This window comes from Argentina silus, assembly GCF_951799395.1.
Source record: "Argentina silus genome assembly, chromosome: 2".
In the NCBI taxonomy this organism is placed as follows: Eukaryota; Metazoa; Chordata; class Actinopteri; order Argentiniformes; family Argentinidae; genus Argentina; species Argentina silus.
This window is the reverse complement of record NC_139656.1, coordinates 12,184,768-12,201,408: the sequence shown is the minus strand read 5'-3', so window position 1 is coordinate 12,201,408 and position 16,641 is coordinate 12,184,768. Positions and strand designations below refer to the sequence as shown.

The following is a 16,641-nucleotide window of genomic DNA, read 5'->3' as shown; positions in this document are numbered from 1 at the left end:
GGGGGCTGTGGCTAAGTTAAATCAACATAATTAGAATTAGGGTTGGTGGGGTAAAGGGTGAGGGAGAGATGGAGATGGAAGGGATTGGGGGGATGTTGGTTGAGGTTGAGGTGGCAAGAGCATAGGGAAGAGGGATAGCATGCTGACGCTAATGACAAAGTGCATGCCAGCGAACCCCAAATTGCCCAACAAAAGGTCGTGGGCATATATCCGCATTCGCCAATTTATTTCCTGTTCCATTTTGCAGACATTTTATGTTTTTCGGATCCATTATCAAAATGAAGCCTAAATCATTTAATTGCTTAGAAAATGCCCTTATCCCAGGTAACACCCTAGGGCTTACGGTTTGTCAAATTCTCCACAAATACAGCTTGATATTTATTGAGGCAGTTCAGGCTAAATTACTTGCTCTGGGGTTTACATTGGGGCTTCTTGTGGGATTTGAAATGGCAGCCAACACAATTTTGTGACTGTAAAGACAGTGGGAGGTGCAAGGTTCTTGGAGTGTGCACCATTTGTGCTAAAATAAGCTTAGTGCTACACCTGAGAAGCAGCATTGCCGATATAATCCATTCAATGAGGTTGGCTGGCTTTTTAAAATGTCTATGCTAACCTTAATGCATATGCGAGAAAAAGGAGCAGGGGACCCAAGTTGGTCAATAGGATATGTGAGAAACTCATGGGACTCCTAATAGCATTCCAGAAACATTTGTACAAACACATATAAACCTAAAACCTGTAGTTTTGATTCCAGTGATGCCAATTAGCCTCAACAAATCTAGCCTTGAGATGGTAGTTATTAGCCACATTGATAATGCTCATTCCCTACCAATATTACCTTGATAAATCAGGAAAAAGGAAAGGAAAGGTCCAGAGTATTGGAACACTGTTGGCACATGGCAAACCTGGTTCGGTGCCAGATACCAGGGCATCTCCCCTGGTGCCCCTCCCTCCCCCTCCCTCCATAAGCTGAGCGACAGGTGGCAGAAACCTGATCAGCACAGGCCTTGCACCAAGGGGGGCACCTCTGCCAGGAAGGGGCAGCCTGCCCGTACGTCCACAATGGGGGGCAGAGAGTCTGGATAGAACCAAATCCAATGCAGGGAGGGGAAGGGGGAGTTTGAGAGAGAAGGAAGGGGGATTACAATATAGCCTTTGGCTGGAGAGACTGTGCAGCACTGGCATTTGGGTATCCAAGGTCCAAACGGGAAACAGGAGGTCTGCTCCTACAATAGTTGGGGAGAGTCTCCCTGAGGGGGCATCCACAATAGCAGGGGTGAACGGCTGCTGTCAACAATGCACTCCAAGGCCAAGTCCTCTCGTTTCAATGAGACAGCCACACCCATCAGTACTTCCCCTATAACTCCATAACGTAGTGCTACACAATGCAGGGATACTTCTTGAGATATAGACTAAACTAGAACGAATAGGGTCATTTTGTCCTTGAAACACCTTTTAGTGAATACAGTTAAAAAATGGGTATTTCAGTGACTGTATCTCTGTAAGGCACTAGAAGAGGGGGAAAAGTGCTTGCATTCCAGAGCATCAGTCTAGACTATAGGTTGTTATCATTAAGCGTCACAATAGGCTGTGTGAACCTTCAATTTGATAGAAACGCATTGAAAATGTTGTGGTTTATATCAAATAGGGACAAGATTTTCCACATCCACATAGCTATTGGTCAATAATACACTGGCATCTCTACACATAAATTCAAACATATTTAATCAATGACACATGAGGCCACATCAGCTGGAAGTTCATGCTGTGGATCTGTTGGGATACAGTTACCATACATTCGCAACAATGTTAGCCAAATCTCTGCTACGATAGTTGAGATATATCAAACCACTTGGCCAGCTAGCATGTTTATATGTACCTATGTCATGTTGGTAGGTGCATTAGATAGTTACAGTTACTGAGAAACTTACCTCATGTTTATTGCAAACCCTTACTGTCAGATGGTTTAGGCAGCTAATTACTGGTGGTTGACAAGGTTTGCTCTCTGCTGTTTGACAGACGATGAGAAAAAAAGTATGAAAAATAAACTGTCAATAGACGATTTGTCTGTTATCACTGGCTGGTACACTTTTATTTCATATCACCCATATTTCTCGTCACCAATTTATCTTGTCGTCAATTTATCTTGTCGCCAATTATGATAGAAAGCTGTTTGATTGAGCAGGGCTTTACATTAGTGTGGATGAGAGAAGTCTGTCCTTGTCCTCCAGCTGAAAATGTGTTTGCACCCCATTATGACGTTTTTAATGATAACAACCTATTGCAACCGGATTAGAGGCTAGCACTGTGGACTACAACCAAAATCACTTGAGGCATGTCTTAATTTTTCAGTGTGTCTATTTTAGAATGGGTCTCTACCCTAAATGTTATTAATGTGCACTGAAAGCATACAACAATGTCTAATGATGTAATGGCAATCCTCAGATTCAGACTGGGGGGAATGCTGTGATGTTTATCCGAATTGTAGCTGCATGGTTCCAACCAATTCATCAATAACACAAAGTGAGAGATGATATGAGGAAAAAAGGGAGAGAACCTTTAACAGGACTTCATAAATGACTATCATCTCATGGCAGCCATTTCATTGAGAGGAGAGACAGTGGTACCTGGTTGGATGGTTGCCTCTTTCCTCACACAGAATGGGAGGTGAAACCTAAGGGCTATCATCAGCCCAGTCAAGCAGCTAGGTGCGAAATAGAAGAAGCAGGGCAAAGCACAGGCCTCTCTTTCAATCCCTCCTCTCTCCCCATGCCTTCGGAATGAAAATGTTTATTTGTCTAAAAAGATCTACAAACAATCACTCCACGCAACAGGAGAGAGAGAGAAGAGGCTCCAGCCAAGAGGAGATTTAATTAGCAAGATCTCGTTAGGTCTAACAAAATTAAGCGTAAAACAATCCTCGGCAGGGTTTCCAAGTATCCAGGCGGGAGATGGAGCAGGAGAAGGAACAGGGGCTGGGAGCGATTAGAGGCTGGGAGGATATGGAGACGGGCAGAGCCACTCCGCTGGTGTGCGCAGGGGGGAAATGGCTTGGAATACCCAGCTGCTTTCACACTCAATTAAAGAGACTTCCCTCTCTTTCTGCCCCCCCCCCCCACTCCCCCTCTCATCTTACCACCCTCCCTGGAAAAAAAATTAGTTCACTTCCCCGCTGCCTGTCATTACAGTGTCACAGCAAAGACCTCATCTCTCCCGACCCCCCCCCCCCCACACACACACACACACACACCCCCCAACCTCCTTACTTCCCATCAACCCCAGTCAATTCCATCCTGGCCCACTCAACCATTAAATACATAAATAGTGTTTTGGAGTGAATCAAAGTGCTATTAAAAACATGACGAAAAACGTGCCATCAAAACTTGGTGGAAATGAACTCCCCGCAAGAAGTAACAAAAACCGCAAACAGAGTTGGGGAAAAGGCCTAAATGATTGTTTGCCCGGCATTAAGCTTGCTCAAGTGAACCAGAGTTTTACAAATAAAAGAGACTGAACTATTCTTGCACGGCAGTTTGCTTATAGTATGCATTGCACGAAATCAACATCTATGAGACAGAGTTGATAGACTCCTATTGAAGTCAACATTACTGCTACACCAGCACATGCATGAAGCATAGATGTTGAGCAGCAACCTAAAATTAGGATTGGATTTCTCTATTTGTCTCTGATTCATGTGCGTAAACCCCATACAAAGTGCCTGAAATGATAGGTTTCCATGCATTTTGGACGCTTACAAACATATTCACTTAGCTTCATAGTATGATAATATAATAGAAACATTAATATTAGCAGTACAAGCATACATTTGTAATACCTGTTTGAAAAACGATAAACTGAAACACAGTCCTTGTTTATATTTGGAGGTATAAGAAAAGCTCCAACTCTGAAGATATTCAGATTTGACAGGGCTCTCAACATAAAACAACAAGTGCTACATCAGGAATTGGTACATTTGAAGTTCCATGCAAAAACAGACTGGGAGGGCTATTTATTTTGCATCCATGCGTATCAAACACATGCCTAAAGACTACACTTAAGGGTTGGCTAAATAAACCTCTTCTCAAATGACACTGTAAACAAACAACAAATACAAACAAACTATAGCTAAGTAAAGTTTACAGTTCTTTTTTTTACTACGAAAAAAGTTATTTGAGAACTTACAGTTAGTTTGCTCTCAGCAGCACAGCAGTCAATGTTGTTGTCTTCTCCACTGCGTAGTGTTCAGTCTGTAAAACATCAAAAAATGTTGCTGTGTGGGTAAACAAGTTAGCATAAAGTCACTTTTAACATGGAACCAGGTACCACAGATGATAATTAGCGATGTAGCTAACCCTGGTGCAATATTCATGTTGTGCATGGTCCTAAGTCGACAAAGTAATACAGCCTTCCTTTAAAAAGCATAGTTGATAATGATTTTTTTGCGATAGTGTGATTATATGATGACTTGTCAAACTTGGCTGTAAAGGAGCTGTTGTTGGATAATGTTATAGATATGCACATGAAAACTATCGACAGTGTTGCATATGAGGAGAATCATGTAAAATGTCTTTGTTTTTTTGTATTTTTGCTAACTCTCCCTCAGACTCTCAGACTTATTCCTTTGTGCATTCTCTTTGAATCTCAACAGGCTCCCTGACTGTAAAGTTTGAGAGATGTTCTGGTGCATGGTGGAGATGTAACAGATTTAAGTTAAATCATCCATTTAGAACTGGACACCTGATCTTTCGCTTGACCGCCTAAACGTGTTTTGAGTCAGTGGGAATGCGTTAGGCCTCTCAGCAGGCTAGTTACTGCCAGCTACCTGTTAACACTGAAGCTTTGAGTCTGAAGGCCTGTGTTTACCAAGACCTGCACGGCTCAATGGGGACTTCTGTGTGTGAGGTAGTCAGTAGGGGAGCATGGAGAACATAACATACAGGGGAGGTTGGAATGGAGGCTGTGTCCACATAGTATTGTAGTAAGTGGCCTTCTCTCCTTTTTACTTTAGGACAAGTGAAATATGACAGGACTGGGACTTCCTCCATTTCTCTCAAGCCTATTTCAGTGCAGAGTAGAAAGGCCAAGATTCTTCCTAACCATGTGACTTATGTGAATAAAAAAATACTCTCTTCCCTTGTGAAAACTTGGGCCATTGTTATCACATATAGATGGGAGTTTTTCCTGTTCATGTGGCCAGGAAAAAACTCAATGAGTCCTACTCATAGGGGAAAGGATGAGAGAATGTTAGGATGCTTTTTAAACATTGGGATGTAGGCTAATCCTTCACCCAATCACCCACAGAAGATGGGGTGTCGAAGGGAGCATTTCTCAGGTTTCCTCAAGGTTTCCAGCTACAAAGAAAACATTTTAGCCTCTCTGTAATCCCTCTAGAAGCCCTCCTTAAGCTCTAGAGCCCTGCAGCGACCTTCCTCCTTCCTCCTCCTCCTCTGCCGTCCAGAGGCCCTGAGTCCAGTCGCTCCATCCCTCCACGACCCTCCCGGGACCCGGCCAGCTTTCCTGTTGACGTCAAAGTGAATTCGAGCGGGGCCATGCGGCTAGCGGCTCCCCCCGGGGGGCTGGAGGGCTAATCACCGTGTTCCTCACAAACCACAGAGGAAGCATTAGCATTCCTGGAGCAGCAGACCACCGCTGCATCAGCCCACTCTGGCCTGTCAGTCTGGCCCGCGAAACAAACACCAAGGCCCATCCTCTGCATAGGGAAGAGGGCGGACAGAGAGGAGGGAGGCAGGGGGTCCTTAGAAAGTATGGCATGTCTACTCGTGTGAGCCGGACTGAACACACATACATACATTCATACACACACACACACACACACACACACACACACACACACACACACACACACACACACACACACACACACACACACACACACACACACACACACACACACACACACACACACACTCCCCCAGTGAAGGTCTTCTTCATTAAATTGAACAGTGGGAGGATGGTGTGCTTGTCTTGCCTTGCTCTCAGGTTACGTTTTGACTTGATTAATGCTGAATGAATTGGACACTGCAGCAATACTCCCATGACAAGTTGTTGTACTGTTGTGCTTCCTGCGAGTGGAGTTTTTATTGCGGCCCTCATGTAGAACATTTGTTCTCAAATAATGGGATACGCTCAACTGCTTCGACTCATTTGCAGCCAAATGTTATGAGAAAATCCAGCTCATTTGCTACATTTGTTTCTACTGTTAGCGTTGTTGCCCTAGCAGTTTGTTTGTTTTCATTTCAGGCAAACAGGTCCAGAAAGGCAGTGTCTGAATATTCTCTGAATATTCTTTAATCACATGAAATTCACTGCAGAAAGATTCCAGATGGACTTTCTTAAGATCCAAATTCCTCCTCTACGGAGGAGGAAGGTTCAAGGTGAGGAGGGAGGACCAAAAGACTCATTTCCCACAATCCCTTGCCAGTGATAGCCCCCCAGCTGTTCAAAGACTGCCATAACAACAGCTGCTCAGAGGTTTATTGCTTCATGTTACTATGACAACAGTAGGACTGATTCTGTTCGTATAACGAAAGTGACATTATACTGTAATTTCATTTCCATAAAACACAAGAAAAGGTTTTTCTACACTAAAACATAGGTCATGAAAGAGGCTTATTAATTTTGGATAATGGTAAGTTTTGTTGGACAAAACTCAATCAGAGCAGAAACTTGACTAACCACCACACTATACACAACAAACAATATGGATATGTGTATTGGACTCAATAATTAAATTGTTGTAAGTGTATCCGCACATGTACACAATGCAACCCATGTCTCCTTTCATGCCAGACAGCTGTAAAGCAGAATAACCCACAGATCAATGTCAAACAGGATGTACAACAATTATAAAAAGTTTCTTTCCTCTGGCCAAACAGGATGTGAGGTCAGTTGGCTGTCTCTACCGTTAGGGCTTTGACACTAGGAAAGCAGCATACACGTCCACAGGAATAAAGGATATGACAGGAACATTATGAATCTCTAATTTTGAAATATGAGCTATTGGTGGTATACATATTATTATGTTGGAGGTATACATTATTTTACATTGAATTTAATATTCACTCATGAACTGATAACATCTTCTAAAGAAGGGGTTTGCAGGGTTCATGGGTGACTTCTGACCATTGTTTCAGATTCCTCATGTCTTAATCATTATCAGGTAGGACTTTGGTCCAAATCGGATTTGGATGAATTCTATTGAATATTATATGAATCCCACAAAATGAAAATGGCCAACTTGGGTACAATCAATTAGCTTATTTCTCAGGGATGAAACTATATTTCTACAAAACAATGATGCAGGAATACTTATGTTATCTGTTTTCATCAACCATTTCAGAACAATCTGAACAAACAATGAGTCATTTACAACATACATGACAGAACACTATATTGTACTGTAGCTCTTTATGCGTAAAGTCACAGAGTCGCAAATATCAAACACATTAAGGAATTCTCTGCTCAAAATATCCAGAAGCGAGTGATGAGTCAAGTCGGTTTGAAAATAGCTTCCTCCGTAGCTCTTATCGTCTTTATAAAGCCCACAAAACACATCCAATCATTTTAAATGACATGATGCACTGCCAATGGATTCCTCATGTCATGGACGAGAGATATCCAACATTTTTTAATTATTCAGTAACTCCAAACAACCACATCTGTGATGTACAATTTTTTTCAAACAACTGTAAATGGGAAGTAGAGACTAGAGAGACATTTTATTTGGGGTGTTTTGCAATTGTGTCAAAAGGCAATTAGTTATGTTCAATAATGGAAATAAAAAGATACTATGGTAGAGTGTAAAGCCTTGTAATCTCCAAAGTAAAGTTAACTCAGGTAGCAATATGTTGCTACATATTTCAAACTAAGGGACATGTACTATATGTGGAGTGGATGGCTAAGTACAGTAAGTATTGCACAATGGTGTTGCTTTTGTGACACTAATAAGACCAACTCTGTGACACCTTGAGAAGTACTGTCGCCCCAGACCCAGAAATTCAATGGGTTTTCTGGGTCAGTGATATTGATGGTGATTTGCAGTCAGAATATGTTGTGATGTGGGTTCGAATCCTGGTTCCATCTGTGGCAGGGATGGACCACACTACATGTTGGATGCACCTATGAGTCTTAAATGTCTTGACGGGAACCTATTGTGAGTAGGCCCAAACAACCCAAACCCTACATCCCTCTCTGATGATACATATGTATATGTTTCCCTTCTGTTTCAATCACATTTCATCTGTAATACAATGCTTCATATATCATATCCCTCTGTATCCATACAATATGCTATCCCATCACAACCTGCAGAATACTATAAAACTAAAGTAGCTAGCAAGCTACTGCACATAACTGGTATGAACTGAACCATGCTCCTCTGCCCCTAGGATCTGCTGGGGCTGGCTCATAATACTCATATGCTCTTTCGCTTACACCAGAGTAACGAGTGACCTGGCGGATAGCCAGCCCCATCTCCAAACTCAGCCCCAGCCCCAGCCCCAGTGTCAGAGCAACCTAGCCCTTCACTCCCCTCACCCCACCCCCCTTCTCCTCCCCATTCAGACATCTAGGCCACTCTGTGAGCTTCCTGTCTAAGGACTGCGGGAAAGAGTTCTAGGGATGGTGTGTGTGTGTGTGTGTGTGTGTGTGTGTGTGTGTGTGTGTGTGTGTATATATGTGTGTGTGTGTGTGTGTGTGTGTGTGTGTGTGTGTGTGTATATATGTGTGTGTGTGTGTGTGTGTGTGTGTGTGTGTATATATGTGTGTGTGTGTGTGTGTGTGTGTGTGTGTGTGTGTGTGCATGCGTTTGTGTTTGCAATTGTTATTTATTTAACTGTGTGTGTGTGGGAGGATCAAGGAGGGGGAAAATACACTAAGCTTTCATCAGATTTCTCTGTGTTGAGACGAATTCAGCGGGTGCTCCTACAGTATAGCACATGCTAGCCTGGCTGATCTAACGCACACAGGAGAACACTAAAATGTCTTCCCCTGATAGACTTTTCCCTCTTTTTGAGCTGGGTCAGAGACAGGCGGTTCTGTTTTATATCCCTACAATGTACCAACGTTCTCCCAGACGCTGTTGTTTCTGTGTCTAGCAGAAGAGAGGAGAGGAGGGAACACAATGAACTTGGCAACGAAAGGTCAATGCCCTGTAAAGACAGTGAGGAATTCCCCGTCAGTGTCTGAAATCAAGCTGACATTTAGCCAGTTTTTTCCAGCCTCCTCTCTTTGAATGGGGAGGAAATGGTTAACTCGTTAAAAAGACCATGCAAGGGTTCTTGTCAGGCACTTGTAATGGTGAGAGATCTATTCCACTAGTTTTCTTTATGGTTCTTTACATGGTTGGATATACACATGTACTTTTTCCAGACTCTTCTATTTTAATGGGAAGGTAGTTTAACCCTTCCCAATGTGAGGAATCCTTCTCACTCCTGCTGCTTCCTCCACTGGTCACCAGTGGCTGCCAGAGACTCCTTATTGTTTTCCTTATTCACCTCTTTTAGTTTATTTACCACACCTGTGCCTAGTTAAATGTCCAGCTTATAAGCCTGGCTTTTGGCTGGTTGTTCAGTCTTGAACTTTCATTCAATGGATGTTTCCCTGCAAAGCTAAAGTAAAGTTTACATTTGATTTTTGCAACTCTGAGTCCTGCCTCCTTTCTGCACTTGGGTCCACTTAAAACCACCCGTTACACCTAAAGCCTATGCAATGGTCTTTAGGTGAGCACATTATATTGTAGATATACAGCTGCACAGGCATAATCTATTTTACTTGTTTCCGGGAGAAAATGTAAATATCTGGTTAGATCTACTGCAGGAGTATGTCCTTTTTCCAGACTCTTGTCTTTTAATGAAGGGAAAAGGTTAACCATTTGAATGCCCATGCATAGTTTTTTACCCAATGCTTAAACAGGTGCGCATACATAATCTATTACACTGGTTTTCTATGTCTGTGAATATTTAGTAAGATGTATGTACAGCACTTTCTGTATATTTTTGAGGACACGATGTCTGTAAGAGAGCATGGAAAGCTGAGAGGTGTTCTGCAATCTGTATTAAATGTCTATAACAGTTTATAAATATCTCCGCAGCAGGGCGTCAGCAGGGAGCGAGGGACATCAGCCAGGCTGTTAAACAGCTCCCCCACTCCAGTCCACAAACACACACACCACCCCCCTCACACTTGCATGCATGCACACACACACACACACACACACACACACACACACACACACACACACCACACACACACCACACACACACACACACACACACACACACACACACACACACACACACACACACACACACACTCCTGCGCTTTACTGCATTCATCTTAACTCCTGCCAGGCTGGATTGACGGCCGCACCTAATAGGCTGCCCTCAGATCAGCTTTCCTTGCACACGCTCCTAACCTTATCCATTACGATTAAACAAACAAATCTGACCTTGGATCAGCAATCTCAGGCTACAATGTCCATTTTCCCCATGTTGACTTGCCAAGTCTACCCAGGGATAGGCCATGTGTACACCACAGGGGGGTGAGACCTTGACCAGGGCAGGCAGGTATTGGGCAGGAAGACTGTCTCCTGCTTGTGTGTGTGGACAGGCTTCCATCCTCAATCTGCTAGGCCCTTCTCATTCTAGCTGCATGCAGACATGACAGCGGGCCACATCTCATGGTGCCGCATTTAAACCTGTTGTGTGTGTGTGTGTGTGTGTGTGTGTGTGTGTGTGTGTGTGTGTGTGTGTGTGTGTGTGTGTGTGTGTGTGTGTGTGTGTGTGTGCGTGCGTGCGTGCGTGCGTGCATGTGTGTGTGTGTGTGTGTGTGTGTGTGTGTGTGTGCGTGTGTGTGTGTATACACTGCATTTATACCCTCACACTGGCGCAGCAGCAACTGCTTACATTTCACTTTTAGCACAGAGGCCTGTCATCAACCTTTTGAGTGGCAGTGTTATGAAGTTATGTATGTGTGTGAGTGTGTCTGTGTGTGTCTGTGTGGGGTGTGGGGCAGTGGAAGAAGGGGGTCACCACCAGGTGATATAGTTCGTTCTCTCTGTACTGTGGCGGATTCTGTGTGTCTGGCGTGCACTTAACTGAGTTGTGTTTGAACTTTGGCTGCACAATGATGCACATTGGGTAACTTCTTCAGTCTTTCAACTGTGGTTATGACTCTGGTAAAATTGTTGGGTCCACAGAGATCATAATAAAATTGTTCTTAGAATTATTTGGTTGGATCAGTTGGTCATTAAACCATTTCATGATAGCCTCAAGGCATATCGGTCTTGCGATTAAACTAGTCAAGTGTATGAGTCAGTGATAAAGCAGGTTGCAGAGAGGTTATAAACAGCTGTTCTTACAGTAGTCTCTTATGACCATTGAAAAGGCAGGAGTTGCTCAAATAAGCATCCGGCGAGAGCTTCTGTACTCAGGATACTGCTTATCAAGGTGTATGTTATGCAATCTGGTCATCCCTACATTGAGGGAATATGATGAATTAAAAGGGTTATGGTGAATGTTTTTATCACGTTTTTTATTTGTTCATATATGCTTTCATGCATGCATTAATGACAACATCAGGTTTGGTCTGAGAGTGCAGAAAAATAGCGTAACAGGAATCTTTCTGTTTTCAGGTTGTCAGAAATACAGAAAATATTCCAAAAGACTACACTGCTACATTCTATTGGTGGCCCATAGAAACAACCAAAGTTATTATTTTAAAAGTGCTAAGCCACTGGACTCAAACTTGGCAATTGATTTCAAACCTGTATGAAATAATGTAGCTAGCTATATATCATAGTAACTTCAACAAAACCAGAGTGGAACTGTCAACACATCAATGATCAAAGCCCCTTTTCCTTCTGAGTGTATTTTAGCAGATCTGTGTTTTAAATTGACTCTCTATGGTTCTCTCCGCAATATCTTTCTTGAGTATGCTTGTTGTATTTTCCAGATCTTCAAACCATTGCAAAGCATTGAGAATGTTTTTATGATGAAAAATACAATTGCTTAGGCTAGTTAACTGTGATGATATTTTATCTGAAACTCTCACTTTTCAGGAACTGCATGAGCAGTATGATCATTAGAAAAGCAAACCTAATATCGCAGCACATATCCTAACATGCTAATTACCCTGCACACAGTTTGAAATCGTTTATTATGCATGCAATAATCTAATATGATGACTGCAATAATTATGCACACACTGAGATAAGATAAAAGAGTGGTAACCAATTATGGAAAGAAGTTGAAAATGTGATTACTTTTTGTAGTGTGGAAAGGCTCTGCTGAAAATGACTACCGTAGTCTCCACATAATATAACATAATCTACATATACAATTAACACATAAAATATGTATATTCCCTTATACAAGAATATTTTTTATTTATTTACGAAAGAGCAACACTGATAAGATTATGTTTGAAGGCTTTTCAGGGACTTCATACAAAAAGACAATGGTAAAATGTCCAAACATTTGACTAGTCAGAATTAGGCTAATTCCTCTTTTGAAAATATATGAATAACTGGACAAAATAGGCACTGCTGCCATTGTTTTAAGATGTACATGTAGATTCAGTATAATCAGTTGCTGCTCAATGGGCGAATAGAGGACAGGGAAATCCAAACCTAAAAAAATAAAAACATTCCCATCCTTTTGTTGTCAACTGCTTTGTGCTCACATTTCTTTAAGATTGTGTCTGTTATGATCATTCTAAGAAACAGGCTATTTCCCAGAGCCTCTGTATACACTTGATACATCTGCCAAGTATACATTCTGACTTGAAAGGCAACAACTGGATGCCTCTGGTCCAATCACAAGTAACAAATGCAAAATGAAATAAAATGAGGAGTGGCTTGTAGTACAGATGTGTGTTGTTGAGTCGTAAAACGTAACCAGTTCCTAAATCAGAACTGACGTGTGGTAAGCCTAAAAACGCCTTACAAACACACTCCACACACAGCTTTCATTCACAAGTGGCGTGTGCCACTAATAATCAAGCCAAAATAAAGGACAGGAGTCTCCCATATCCATACACAGACATTTAATTCATCATTGATTGTTTACAGATTGGATTTCATATTGAATCACAGATTTTATGGAAGGTTTACTAGGTTTACTACTGAAGGTTTACTAAATCCCTGGGTACAAAGTTCAATGAGGTCTCCATAAAAGTGCCACTAAGCGTTTTCTGTAAAGGAGCTAAAACCTGCTGCAGCTAAAAGTTCCCTTCAAGCACAGATCTAGAATCAGCTTATTGTCCCATAATTGTAACCTTAAAAGTGCTATATGTAACATTTAAGCTTTCTAAAAGCTTCCTAATTGTTGTTATTACTATAGTTAATCTGTAACGATCAGGGAATAAGATTAGTTGAAAGAAACATTTTATTTATGAACGCTGTTTTGGTCCCGAAAAGCACTTTCTAAAATGAAGTGTCCTACTCAACACTTGGTTTGTATACAAACATGTTGTTACTGACCAGTGGTGTTCTAGGGGAGTGGACCTCAATTTTCGCCTTTCTGTCTCCGGTGGTTGCCTCTTTGAATCTTGCGCACATGCAGAAACACAACAGCTAACATCCAACACTGCAAGTCCATTTCGGGGGGTTATATTAGTATTCGGGAGGATGTTGTTGTTTGGAACATCAAATTGAATTTTGACGCAGTGGCCAGAGGTGGGAGATTTCCAACATACTTACACCCTGCTCCTTTAACCCAGCAAAACTGACCTTGGATCTGCATCAAGGGACAACTTCATCCTACAGGTACTTCTAAAATCTTGCTCCCAAACCCCCTTGGACTCCAGAACTACAGTACAGGGCCATGCTCTGATATGTGCTTTCTCGCAGGGAGGCTGAAATAACACAAACTAGGGCTAAACATAATTCTCTTGGAGAAGTGTTGAGAGAGCATCCAGACATCCACAACCTAAACAATAGAGCAACCACACACAACAACACCTGAATTTTCTTTGAATGACAACATCACTAAAAAGATCTATTATAGGAATGGTGCATACACACACTTTATGGCAAGGCAAAGGTAGCAGCTGTATAAAATCTGAAAAACCTTAATGAGGAAAACAGCAACACAATCCAGCATTTCTGAAGCATAGTGCTGATGGATTGATTCTCAGTGCAACCCTGTAGCTTTAAACTTAGGTAGAGTGACATGAGTATTTTTCTTACTCACCCCATTTTCTCACATACCCTTACCAACTGCCAAAATCCTAATGCTCTGAAGCTAATGAGGTGAGGACAGGGGAAGAGAAGGGAATATGACAGATATGGCAATCTTTATGTATTGTGCACTTTGTGAGTTGAGTCTTGACAAAGGCATAGGTCTTCTTAAAATGGGTTCAACTAACTTGAGGGAAAAATAATGTAAAAGGAACCAGCTGTTATCTGGTGTTGTGTTTCTCCTAGCTGTGAATCAATGTTAATTATAGTAGAAAGAAGCTCCACAGCTTGAGAGGATATTCTTCTCCTAATTAAGTAATCTACTGTGTTTGAGATTTAGGGCAATGTCATAGGAAAAAGTCCACAAACTTCAAATGTAGCTTACATTTTGGATACTGCTTAGACATTAGCATTTATTGGAATTTAACAAACGTGAATGGTGAAGATAGTACACTGTAATCCACACAAATATACTGAAAGTCAAACAGTTTGGCTGAATGAAACCATCATTTCATTTCGAATCATTGGCTCAAGTGCTAGAAGAGCTGAAGAGGACCTACATTTTTCAGAGAGCTAAGTTGCCTAGAACTCTAAATCATTGAATATATCAAAGCCAAAGGAAAGCCAGGAGCATTACAGTCTCCCTGCGGCCAAAATGCCTTAATGCATTATATGGCATGGATAAAACAGTACTCCTTGAAGTATTTTGGAGGGTAAAAGTCTTATAAAACATGAGACATAACATTACCAGGGAAAATAAAATGCACCTCCTCTATAGTCTACATTGACATATAATCAATGTCAGTCAGGGAAAAGACCACATTAGGGAAGTCATTTGTGGTTAATAAGTGAAATTACCACTAAAACGCATTAAGATAAATGATTCTGTTCCTTGAATGATCCTTGCGGCTAAGCAATGCTTTTTCAGGTTGTTTATGCACTGCTATCAAAGCCATACAAAAAGCACTACAAAAGAGTTTGTATATCAAATGTTTCATCTGGTTTTGCATAATAAACCAATATGGCCCCATACAGAGAGAAGGAAACTCAAATATGAATGTAGACACATGTCAAAACTCAAAATGGTAGGTAGTATGGAGTGAAAATATTGTTACTGTACACAATACACTGTGTAATCTACTGTACATGAAGTATGAGTGGCAGAGCCATTGAAAAGGACTGTGTGAGATGGTAATTTCTTTTTAACAAAATGGCACTTCAGTCAATGTAGCTTTGGATTTCCTTTCAAATTAGGCCCACAGTCTACCACACTAAAGTGCCAATCATCAGAATGAGGCCCAAAAAAAGACAAGTGAAGATGGAAACTCTCAATGTTGACACATGGATGGCACTAAGGCTAAACTTTTAACGCCCTCTGTGTCTAGGCTAACTCTGTGTAACACAACTGGTCAAAATGTACAGGAAACATGACAACAACACTTCACACCCAAAAACTAATTGCAATAATATGAATGGTTGCCACAACCCTCCGTCAAACTAGATTCTCACACCAGGGAATGATGATTATCAAGGAATAGTAGGGTAGGGGTTGCCATTTTTGCCCATACATTTACGCATTTCTGAGGGAGTACAAATATGTAGCCATTGCACTTGGTGGGGATTTTCTCTGCTTTGATCTGCTGTTGAATCCAAATCAAATATCTGTAACCTCGTCCTGCTCAGCTGTTATTAGTGCTCTTGAATATAATACATTCAGGATTTACTGGCAGGCTTCATATTTCTCTCTGTGAGGCTGTATTAATTTATTAGGCTTATCTACATTCCATGAGAGATAAGAACCAAAGGAACAATGAGGTTCACAGTCTTGTTAAAGGTCTTTAAATGCAGAATTGATAATAAGCTGTTGCTACTTTGATTTAGCGTTTTCTCCTTGCATAATAAGTAATTGCAGTATAAAATATGATTTTTTTTTGCGTAAATAATAATAATAATAATAATAATAATAAGAAGAAGAAGAAGAAGAAGAAGAAGAAGAAGAACTTATTTTCAATTATATGCCTTTGACAAAAATGTAGATACTCAAGAAAATAGCAAAAAATGGTTGTATGTACAGCTGAAGATCTACATATTTGTTTCATTCTTGTACACTACAAAAACATGCACTTAAACTAGTAAACTATTTTTTAAACATCAGCATTCTGTTTCATGCTTGGCTTCAGAAATGTTTCCCTGCTGCTTTTTCATTTCCTCATTTTAAAGGGCAGTATAATCAAAGTACTGATGCTAAAATCATTAGCAAATGACTAAAACCTTTGTTGAAGTTATTACATGCTGTGCTGTTCATTTTTATAGACTCATAGTCAGATCTCCATCCATGAGAGTTGCAAATTGTCTGTCACATGAAGAAAACACATTCACAACTGCTGTAGGCTATACAGCAGTGGTGGTTTAGAAACATTGTCAAAACCAGCTCTGAGTAC

At 41.2% G+C, this 16,641-nt stretch overlaps 1 protein-coding gene across 2 annotated transcripts in view; it reads right to left on the bottom strand.

The window, feature by feature from the left end:
* Positions 1-16,641, bottom strand: part of pknox2 (pbx/knotted 1 homeobox 2) — a 57,662-nt gene that overhangs the window by 37,207 nt on the left and 3,814 nt on the right. For both annotated transcript variants that reach the window (XM_083690217.1, XM_083690218.1), the window contains exon 2: positions 4,183-4,247. The gene's annotated coding sequence lies outside the window, so the exon portion shown is untranslated. The remainder of the gene's footprint in view (positions 1-4,182; positions 4,248-16,641) is intronic.